The sequence below is a fragment of the Lampris incognitus genome, chromosome 15 (genome assembly GCF_029633865.1).
Source record: "Lampris incognitus isolate fLamInc1 chromosome 15, fLamInc1.hap2, whole genome shotgun sequence".
Lineage (NCBI taxonomy): Eukaryota > Metazoa > Chordata > Actinopteri > Lampriformes > Lampridae > Lampris > Lampris incognitus.
In genome coordinates, this window is record NC_079225.1 from 38,096,155 (window position 1) to 38,108,818 (window position 12,664).

Sequence of the window (12,664 nt, forward strand, 5' to 3'; positions counted from 1 at the left end):
ACCGATCGCCATGCTGGTAGGCAACGGAATAGACCGCCACACCATCCAGACGCCCCGAGTAAGTGTTATTGAGACACACGTTCAAGGTGCAGTTTTGCAAGTTTATGTCTATATTGCTCAATTCAGTTTTATTTCTAAATTGAAGTATTGGGAATTCAGATTACTTAAATTCTACTTTGCCTGTATTGCAACGGATTTGTATTTGTTGTCAAAGCTGACCACTTGCCACTTACCACTGTCTGCAAAAATCACGCTGTTAATTGTAAGTTGTGAGCCGTCGCTAGTAGTGGTTATTGTAAACCTTTCCAGGTCTATAATTGTCCTCCCTTTGAGTTTCCATTCTGAGCTCGTCGTCACTCCAATACTAATGTCGCTCGGAGGGGGCCCACATAGCACAGTCATTCTTTGAGTTGTGTAAACGGGGCCTCGAAAGCTGATTGGGGTCACACCTTTGGAGGGCATGAAGAAAATCAGTTGGGAACTTGTCGCATTTAAACAGATAAAAATGTGAGTTCTACATCCGACATTGGCAACCGTGTGTGATGAAGCACCAAGAGATGCAGGTTTTCCTTCCAACCAACAATGCTGTAGAATTGAAATTGTGATATTTACTCTTGTAAATTGCAGAGACTGAGCCAATGACAGGGGCAATGGGGCGAACTACTGCTGGGAGTCCATTGTTTGCTGCCGACACTTGAGCAGGATTAACAAATCCTGTCTGCAAAACAAAGTCTACAACAACACTTCCCTGACTGTTAGAAAAAAAAAATAGACACAAAAAAAAACAAAGTTTAGAGCATGAATCTGTAACATTGCCCACCTCCATATTTACTGTGGTGCTGAAAGAAAAAACCTGTACCTGAATCCAGTCACGAAAGCATTACTGTATCCTGTGATTCCACCATACTGTTCCTGTATCTGTGTGAGAAATAAAGCTGATGACAGCAGCACTGAAATATGAGCGGCACCCAAAAATCAAGGGTTGAACTGAACATGGGGACATAAATCCACTTACCACTGCATCAAGCGGCTGTTTGAGTTGCTGGTATTGGACACTTGCTGGGTCAATTAATTGCTCTGTGAACTCCAAGTCGAGTCGCATCGACAGCTCCACATTGAAAACTGTTACGGAAGGAAATAATAAACAAACTAGAGTGATGTTTTCTTTGATATGATATATGCATGATCTGTCCAACTAAGGTATTTTGGCTCATAATTTGTTTGGGCCAAATAAAGGCCATGTTGAGAAGGTGATGGAAATTCTGCATGGTTTGGATGTCCATCAGTTACAATGTACATATGAGCTGGAAAACAAGACAATAAATGGGAGAACTCTTTGTGATGGCATTGATTTAGATTAAAGCTGCAACTAATTAATTATTATCATTATTTAATTATTAACTAATAATGAAACAATTTGTTTCATTAGTAGTTAACCCCCCCTTTTTTTTCTCCCCAATTGTACCTGGCCAATCACCCCGCTCTCTGAGCTGTCCTGGTCGCTGCTCCACCCACTCTGCTAATCCGGGGGGGGGGGGGGGGGCTGCAGACTACCACATGCCTACTCCGATACATGTGGATTCGCCAGCCGCTTCTTTTCACCTGACAGTGAGGAGTTTCACCAGAAGGGTGTAGCGCGTGGGAGGATCATGCTATTTCCCCCCAGTTCCCCCCCGAACAGGCACCTGCCCCGACCGACCAGAGGAGGCGCAAGTGCAGCGACCAGGACACATACCCACATCCGGCTTCCCACTCGCAGACATGGCCAATTGTGTCTGTAGGGATGCCCGATCAAGCCGGAGGTAACACGGGGGTTTGAACCGGCAACCCCCGCATTGGTAGGCAATGGAATAGACCGCTATGCTAGCCGGACGCCCCCATTATTAGTTAATCTATTGATTTTTTATTAATCAATCAATCAATACTTTAAACTATACAATTTAAAATAATAATAATAAAAATGCCATCACAAGTTCCTAAGTAAAGTCTTACAACTGTCAGTCTGACCAGCAGCCAAAACATTTCAGGTATTTGTCTCATAATGACCCAAAGAAAGGCGAGTAGACCTTATTTGTGAAGCCGTAACCAGATAATATGTAGTATTTTAACTTTCTAAACAACCAAAATTAATAATCGACGACCAAAATTATACTGAATAATGAAATTATAATGAATACGATGAATTTTCTGTCAACTAATTGGCTAAACAACTAATCATTTCAGCAGCAGTTTATATAAATAAAGATGCAAGATTGAGATGAATTTTTTTTTCCACATTAAAAATTTTTTTTTAATCAATTCATTTTTTGGGGGGCGAGTGTGGAGACTGAAGTTTTAGAAAATGAGATGTTTATGATGACGTCTCAAAAATTAAATTAAAATGTGATATAACCAAGGTTGAATGGCCGGCAAGGTTTTACAAGACTGACCCCCATAAGCCCAGTCTTATTAAATCATGAAAAAGGGTTTCCTGCCAGAGTCTTTACTTCTGAAAAACAGGCATTAACTTCCTTTTAGAAGTAGGTAGCATTGCTCGTGCAAGTCAATGGGATATGATGAAGTAATATTTTCTTATGTTGACACAGCTATGGAATGGTCATTAACTGATGGAGTACTTTCAAGTATTTTTACCACTATTACAGCATACACCGGCTCAAATGCAATGTGGCGGACATAACAGCAGACAGGCTAAATGCCACTTCCTGCCTGGTGGCCTTTGTGAAATTTGCCTCCTTTCATTAATCCTACACTCACCGGGCTTCACTCCATCACTCAGATTTTTACTGAATGATACACATCTGAACCAAAATGATATATTGCGACAGTCATTTTCTATCCTAAATAATCACTGGATTGTTCCTTTTCCATCCCATAATACACAAGCGCAAAACTGGATTTTTCCCCAAACAATTCTAAACGAAACACAGCATCTAGTTTAAAGACAGAGGAATGAACGATTTCCCATGAATTCAAAAGTATACCAGCCGGCGGCGTTGTGGGAGGATTAGAAGAGGGTGCTACTGTAGTCGCTGGTGTCACAACTGTCGTAGCTGGAGTGGGAGTCGTTGGTGCCTTAGTCGTCGCAGTAGTTGGTGCTTCAGTTGACGGAGTTAAACTTGTAATGACTGTGGTGGTTGCGGTGGGGACAGCGGTGGTACTTCTGATGGTAGTAGAGGCTCCTGTTGTAGCTGTTGATTGAGTGACGGTGGTGCCAGGGCTGGTGGTGACGACAGGGGTAACAGTCGTCTTCTCCGTTGTCGAGTTCCCTGTTGGTGGGGTCGTACTCATATTGGTCGACGACGTTGACATTGTGGTTGTCGACAGCACCGTTGTGCTTGGGATAATGGTGGTGTTGTGTTCTGTTGTGCCAATAAATGATACGACAGAAAGACATCTCAACAATTAAATTCAGGCCAAATTAAAATATATTAAGCAACGTCTACATAACTGACAGTTTCAACCATATTCATTTGTTCCCATCAGGTGATGTCGTGATGGCTTGAGCTGTAGAGCTCAGCACTGTTGCAGCTTTAGTTGTTGAATCTGTTTTAGGGGGGGTTTTTAATTAATTTTTTTGTTTACACAACAAATCAAACATCTTGATGAGTGCTCAATAATCCATCTGTAGAAACCCATAAAAGGTGAATCAGTTCATCTGGACACAACGTTTACTGAGAGAAACGTTTCATCACTCATCTAAATCATCACTTCTTCAGTCTCAACTGACTGCAGGTGTCCCCACCCTTATGAACAACACAGTGGCATAACAACCGAAACCGACAATCGTTTTCATATGCAAATTGCCGTGACAATTAACTAGTTACCATGGCCATGTGTACTATTCACAGAGGATTGGGGAACAGTTGCAAATTAACCCAAATTTGGACTCTCATCATCCACTGGAGCACAAACTAGGAGTCACCAGGATGCTGTACCACCGAGGTGACAATGCCCCCACCGACACAGCAGCCGGGGAAGGGGAGAAATCCCACATTAAACAGGCCCTGGTTAAGTGTGGTTATCCTAACTGAGTGACTGTCAAAGCCAGGAAGATGCCCAAACAGTGCACCAGCCAATCAAAGAGAGGAGAAAGACAACAGCTGTCTAAGCATTAACCAGTGGTGATTCTGAATGTGGTGGGAGTGTCAGAACAGTCGGGATGCGTATTTTCCAAACAGAGAGTCTCAGTTGCTTTCAACCCTCAAAACACGCTGCATCAGAAATTGGTTCATTGCAATATAGTGTACGCTGTTAAGTGCCAGGAGGATTGCCGTGACTTGTACATTGGGGAAACCAAACAGACGCTGGCCAAGAGGGTGGCACAATACAGGAGAGCTAACACGTCAGGCCAGGACTCCACAGTCTACACCATCTCCAGGCCAGTGGCCACTCTTTCAGGGATGAGGATGTATACATCCTTGATAGGGAGGAACGCTGGTTTGAATGGGGAGTCAAAGAGGCCATCTATGTGAAGAGGGAACGACCACCATCCCTGAACCGGGGGGGGAGGGGGGCTAAGAGTACATTTGTCACCATCTTACAATGCTGTGATTGCAACCATTCCCAAATCCTCTGTGAATAGTACACATGGCCATTGTAATTCTAGTTAATGCTCACAGCAATTTGCATATGAAACCCATTGTTTTTGGTTGTTATGCCACTGTGTTGCTTGTAAGGATGGAGACTGAAGAGGTCACTTATAAGGGTGGAGACTGAAGAGGTCACTTAGATGAGTGATGAAACGTTTCTCTCTCAATAAACGTGTCCAGATGAACCGATTCAACTTTCAGGAATTTAATAAAATGAAAATTATTTTGAAAACTCAAGTATTCAACAATAATTTGATGTTTTTTCCATCATGTATATACTTCTACTTTGTTATGTAAATGAATATAAAAAATGGAAATATGAAGAGATGCTTATTTTTGATTACTGAAAGTAAGCATTAAAATATTTGTAATGTACAAATTGTTTCTATTTACAAATGCTAAAAAAGCTTTTTTAACATTTTTTTTTAGCATTTAGACCATTTATATCAAAATGAATGCAAACATCCCACCAATTACAATACAGCACTCTACATTCTTGTAGTATTAATAAATCTCAATGACAAATTAGTTTTTAATTCAAATCATGTGCTGAATGAATGAATTTCGTGTTACAGTCAATGTTTCCCAACACTTACCGGTTACCATAGTTGTTGGTGTTGTCGTGACAGCTGTAGTGTTTTGAGCTGTTGTTGCAATGGGCGTTGAGTCTAGAAGATTATTGTACAATTATTTGTAATTGCACGGAATAAAAAGTACGTTTAGACTGATAAATAAACAAACTGTGACTGTTAAAGCTTAAATTGAATATTGACCATCAAACACTTACTGGTTACCACAGTTGTTGGTGTTGTCGGGACCGTTGTAGTGTTTCGACCTGTTGTTGCTGTCGGTGTTGAGTCTTTAGAGAGGATTTTTACAATTATTAACCATTTGATAAAATAAAAATGTAATTCTATAAAATGAAGATTGTTTAAAAAGCGAAGTAACAAATCAATTTATTTGATACCTTAATGCTTTTAAGGACGTCGGTCACTAGACGGGCCCCCTTGCTAGCAACATTAAAAATTTTGGTATTCTTTTGACCAACATTTGAACTTTGAACCTCATATTACTAAGCTCATTCAGGTTTTTTTCCTTTCAGGTGAGGAAAATTGCAAAAATCAGACCTATACTATCTCCCAAAATCGTGGAACTTCTCGTGAATACCTTTAATATTTTCCGATTTAGACTACTTAACTCCCTCTTTACCTGCATCACTCAGTCCTCTCTTGCTCGCCTCCACATGGTGCAAAACGCATCGGCTATGCCGTTAACAAAAACTAGTCCCACATCACCCCGATTCTTGCCTCCCTTCATTGGCTCCCAGTCTTCTTCTTAAAACACATAAATGATTTAAAATTTTACTAATTACGTACAAGGCCTTGCATGGCCTGCACATGTGGCCCCTGTATATACAGCAGAATTGTTGGGCCCTTCCTTATTCGAGCTGTCGGACACTCACATCTTCTGATTAAGGCCTTCTATCTGCTCCCTGTTCCCATTTTAAATCCAGAGGTGGCCATACTTTTGCTGATGTAGCTCCTAAACTTTGCCTTCCCCATTCTATTAGACCTGCTGGATCTGTGGTTTGTTCTAAGCAGCTGCTGAAGACTCATGTCTATAGGTTAGCCTTTTCATAAATACTCTGATTGCCTTTTGTTTTGTTTATTTGGTTGTGTGCTTTCATTTTTGCCCATGTATCATGCATATATATATATATATATATACACACACACACACATACACACACATACACACATACATACTTGTATTTGTATGTATGTATTTTATCCTATTTGTGAAGCACTCTGTGGCTGTGTTTTAAAAATCATTATTATAATTAATTTGATATTTTTTATAATGCATATACTTCTACCCTGTTGTGTAAACAAATGTAAAAGCTGGAAAATATTATGAAAAGATAAATTCAATCATTTTTAGTGTACTTTTTACATCTACTTTAATAATTATTTTTAGTGTACTTTTTACATCTACTTTAATAATTATTTAAAGAAATCATTAAAAATTTGTACTCTACAAATTCTATTTACAAATGTTGAATAAAGCTTTCTGTTTGTTTTTGTTTTTTTTAGCATTCAGGCAATTCAAATAGAAAATATGAAGAACGTAAACCACCATCCAATTAGAATAAAGTAATCTATAACAATGTTGTAGTATAAACAACCTCAATGACAACTGAGTTTTTATTCAAATCATCTGGTGAATGGACGGATTTCCAGTTACATGTAATGTTTCCCAACACTTACTGGTTACGACGGTTGTTGGTGTTGGTACCATTGTTGTATTCTGGTCCGTTGTTAGAATAGGTGTTGAGTCTGCAAAAGATGAACTTACAGTTAACAGTTTTATTGTGCATCCATATCTTTATAGACTTACATGTTAGTACAGCTTTTGGTGTTGTAATAACAGGTGTTGAGTCTAGAAAGATAATTTAACAAATAAAAGGATATTTATACGAAGCAATCTGATTTTATGACAAGGTTTTAAAGCTTTGTATTTTACTTATTCTGTCACGAGTAAGGCAACAGTATAGACAAAACTAATGAAAACCTACAACTAATCAGAAAATGGTTTTCCCCCAAAATGTAGTATGAACAAAGACAATAGAAAACCTCCGGCCAGTGAGAACTGAGTATTTAATCAATTGATTATTTAAGGGATGTAATGAGTGGATGACTTAAACGACAGGCTTAATGTTTACAATTCAATTTTTACAATTTACAATTTAATTTAGCAGACACTTTTATCCAAAGCGACGTACATTTGAGAGCTGATACAACACATGCAAGGATCTAGTCAGGAGAGAACAACACCATTAAGTGCCATAAAGCTAAGTTAGAGTCCGATAGGACATAGGTGCTAATAGGCAGTGCACAGAGGCAATGCATCCATGCATAGAGTCCAGTGTAAAGATTGAGAGGGACTCTGCCGATCGAACAGTTTGGTAACGTGTTTCACCACCGCGGAACTACAGAAGAGTCTAGCTAGCGACTTATGGCCCTGTTGTGGTGGTGGTACCAGGTGCCTTTCATTGGCAGAGTGTAATGAGCAGGAGGGAGTGTAGACCTGAATGAGGGAGTTCAGGTAGGTGGGAGCTGTTTTAGTTACTGTTTTGTGAGTGAGTGTGTCAGGGTTTTGAATTTGATACGGGCAGCGACTGGGAGCTGGTGGAAGGATATGAACAGCGTGGTGATGTGCTCTTTTAGGCTGGTTGAAGACCAGATGGGCTGCTGTATTCTGGATCATCTGCAGAGGTTTGAATGTACATGCGGGGAGGCCTACCAGTAAGGAGTTGCCGTAGTCAATACATGATATTACAAGAGCCTGTATCAGGAGTTGTGCTGCATGTTAAGACAGGGAGGGTCTGATCTTCCTGATGTTGTATAGGACAGATTGACAAGACCAAGCAATTGAGGCCACATGAACCTTAGAGATTAGTTGGTCAACAATCATGTCACCCAAGTTTCAGACACACTTTGTGGGCATGAGTTGGGTTGATTTGAGCTGAATACTGATCTCTTGTTGTAAAGAGGGACTTGCTGCGATGACAAGGAGCTCGGTGACACGATCACTGGCCAGAGGATCAGCAGCCAACAGGTGTGACATTTCCCTGTCAGCCTGCTATCAGCCAGTATGAGTGGCACCTGCATACTGGTAAGCCTGTGATTAGGTGCACCTGTCATGGTCTGTGATTTGGGTTCTCCCATCTCTGGATTGGTGCTTTGGTTCACCTGCATCCAGTCTCCTTGATTGGCCTGTGATTAAGTGCACCTGTGCTGGGGACTACTTGACTGGGTGCTTTGCAGAGACACGTCATCGAGTCTGGGAAAGGCTTCGCGTCGGTCTGCAGAAGCCCGTGTCTCCTGAACTCTCATCTGCCTCCTCTGTGTGAGAGAGTGTTTCCTTGGTTTAGTATTTTGTTTATTCTGGTTTGGCAGGGTTTTTTTTGTGGTTATTGTGGGTTTGCTGAAGTCCAGTAAAGCGACTTAGTACTTACCAACTGCCTCTTCTCTGCAATTGTATCCAAACACACGGCATTACAGCAGGTCTGGCTGTAATGCCAGTCAAATAGTCCCCTGCACAGGTGCACCTAATCACAGGCCAATCAAGGAGACTGGATGCAGGTGAACCAAAGCACCAATCCAGAGATGGGAGAACCCAAATCACAGACCATGACAGGTGCACCTAATCACAGGCCAACTAGTATGCAGGTGCCACTCATACTGGCTGATTGCAGGCCGATAGGAAAATGTCACACCTGTTGGCTGCTGATCCTCTGGCCAGTGATCGTGTCACTCAGTCTAAGAGAGGCTAAGTTGACGCTGGCATTCTTTCATCCGTGCCGACATATCGGCAAGGCATAACGAGATTCGAGGCGAGACTGTGTGGTCTTCCGGCGGGAACAACAGGAGGAGCTGGGTATCGTCAGCATAGCAATGGCTTATAAGAAATCATGGGAACGGATGATTGCACCAAGTGAAATGGTGTATATTGAGAAGGGGACCGAGCACTGACCCTAGAGGAACCCCTGTGGGTTTCCCAACACTTAATGGTTACCACAATTGTTGGTGTTGTCGGGACAGTTGTAGTGTTTTGATCTGTTGCAGTCGGCAGTGAGTCTTTAGAGAGGATTTTAAACTTATTAATCATTTGATGAAATAAAAAGATAATTTAATGAAATTATTCATAAAATGATTTTAAGAATGAAGGTATCAAACAATAACTTGATGTTTTTTATAATGTATATACTCCATGTAAGTGAATATAAATTGGAAATTATTATGAAAAGATAAATTTAACTTTTAGTGTACATTTTACATTTACTTTCATCATTATTTAAAGTAATCAGTAAAGTATGTTTTAATTGTACAAATTGTATCTATTTAAAATGTTAGAAGGTTTTTTGTTTTAGCATTTGGAAAATTCAAATGGAAAAAGAAAGAAAGAATGGAAACAGCCAACAATTAGAATAATCCATAACAATGGTGCAGTATAAACAACCTTAAAGACAACTGAGTTTTTATTCACATCATCTGATGAATGGATGGATTTCCCATTACATGTAATGTTTCCCAACACTTACTGGTTACCACAGTTGTTGGTGTTGTCGGAACAGTTGTAGTGTTTTGATCTGTTGTTGCCGTCGGCGTTGAGTCTAAAAAGATTATTTCAAAATTATTTGTCATTTCATGTCATAAAAAGTACATTTGGACTGATATAGGTTTACTATTAAGTTTTAAACAGTTTTACTGTTCAAGCTTTAATTGAATATTGATCACCAAACACTTACTGGTTACGATGGTCGTTGGTACCATTGTTGTATTCTGGTCTGTTGTTATAACAGGTGTTGAGTCTGTAAAAGATGAACTTAGTTTAATTTTGCAAACAAATCCCCAGAGACTTTTATTGTACATGCAGGCTTACAGGTTAGTGCAGCTGTTGGTTTTGTCACAGTGATTATATCCTGGTTTGTGATAATAATGGTTATTGAGTCTCATCAGATGTTGAGATTCTTTAATTTAATAGTGTAAAAGTAAAATTCGACCAGTCTACTTTTTTTTTACATTACATTATTAAATTGTCGCATTACTGGCCAAGTTCAATTCAGACACTAATCTTAAAATATTTACTGGTTACCAAAAACAGGTGTTGTTGAGTCTACGAAGATAATTTAACAAATAAAAAGGATATTTATACGAATCAATCTGATTTTATACAAAGGTTTTAAATCTTTGTGTTTTACTTATTCTGTCATTGACAACCACCAGTAAGGCAACAGTGGGGAACAGACAGGTGTAATGTTTTCCAACACTTACTGGTTACCACAGTTGTTGGTGTTGTTGGGACGGTTGTAGTGTTTTGATTTGTTGTTGCCGTCGGCGTTGAATCTTTACAAAGGATTTTTACAATTATTAATCAATTGATATAATAACATTGTAATTCTGTAAAATGAAGGATATCTAAAAAATGAAATTATCAAACAATAATTTGATTTTATTTATGTTTATACTTCTACACTATTGTGTAAACCAGTGGTCACCAACTCTGCTCCTGGGGAGCGACAGTCCTACTGGTTTTCACTCCAACCCTAATTCAACACACCTGATTCTACTGATGAATTGAATCCATCCATCCATCCGTTATCTAAACTGCTTATCCTGCTCTCAGGGTCACGGGGATGCTGGAGCCTATCCCAGCAGTCACTGGGTGGCAGGCGGGGAGACACCCTGGACAGGCTGCCAGTCCATCACAGGGCCAACACACACACATTCACACCTAGGGACAATTTAGTATGGCCGATTCACTTGACCTACATGTCTTTGGACTGTGGGAGGAAACCGGAGCCCCCGCAGGAAACTCACACAAACACGGGGAGAACATGTAAACTCCACACAGAGGACGACCCCCAAGGTTAGACTACCCCGGGGCTCGACCCAGGACCTTCTTGCTGTGAGGCGACCGTGCTAACCACTACGGTACCGTCCCACCTGATTAATTGAATCATGTGTGTTAAATAAGGGTTAGAGTGAAAACCAGCAGGACAGGACAAATATAAAGAGCTGGAAATTATGAAAAGATACATTTAACTTTTAGTGTACATTTTACATTTACTTTCATCATTATTTAAAGTAAAAAGTAAAATATGTTTTAATTGTACAAATTGTATCTATTTAAAATGTTAGAAGGTTTTTTGTTTTAGCATTTGGAAAATTCAAATGGAAAAAGAAAGAAAGAATGGAAACAGCCAACAATTAGAATAATCCATAACAATGGTGCAGTATAAACAACCTTAAAGACAACTGAGTTTTTATTCACATCATCTGATGAATGGATGGATTTCCCATTACATGTAATGTTTCCCAACACTTACTGGTTACCACAGTTGTTGGTGTTGTCGGAACAGTTGTAGTGTTTTGATCTGTTGTTGCCGTCGGCGTTGAGTCTAAAAAGATTATTTCAAAATTATTTGTCATTTCATGTCATAAAAAGTACATTTGGACTGATATAGGTTTACTATTAAGTTTTAAACAGTTTTACTGTTCAAGCTTTAATTGAATATTGATCACCAAACACTTACTGGTTACGATGGTCGTTGGTACCATTGTTGTATTCTGGTCTGTTGTTATAACAGGTGTTGAGTCTGTAAAAGATGAACTTAGTTTAATTTTGCAAACAAATCCCCAGAGACTTTTATTGTACATGCAGGCTTACAGGTTAGTGCAGCTGTTGGTTTTGTCACAGTGATTATATCCTGGTTTGTGATAATAATGGTTATTGAGTCTCATCAGATGTTGAAATTCTTTAATTTGATAGTGTAAAAGTAAAATTCGACCAGTCTACTTTTTTTTTACATTACATTATTAAATTGTCGCATTACTGGCCAAGTTCAATTCAGACACTAATCTTAAAATATTTACTGGTTACCAAAAACAGGTGTTGTTGAGTCTACGAAGATAATTTAACAAATAAAAAGGATATTTATACGAATCAATCTGATTTTATACAAAGGTTTTAAATCTTTGTGTTTTACTTATTCTGTCATTGACAACCACCAGTAAGGCAACAGTGGGGAACAGACAGGTGTAATGTTTTCCAACACTTACTGGTTACCACAGTTGTTGGTGTTGTTGGGACGGTTGTAGTGTTTTGATTTGTTGTTGCCGTCGGCGTTGAATCTTTACAAAGGATTTTTACAATTATTAATCAATTGATATAATAACATTGTAATTCTGTAAAATGAAGGTTATCTAAAAAATGAAATTATCAAACAATAAGTTGATTTTATTTATGTTTATACTTCTACACTATTGTGTAAACCAGTGGTCACCAACTCTGCTCCTGGGGAGCGACAGTCCTACTGGTTTTCACTCCAACCCTAATTCAACACACCTGATTCTACTGATGAATTGAATCCATCCATCCATCCGTTATCTAAACTGCTTATCCTGCTCTCAGGGTCACGGGGATGCTGGAGCCTATCCCAGCAGTCACTGGGTGGCAGGCGGGGAGACACCCTGGACAGGCTGCCAGTCCATCACAGGGCCAACACACAC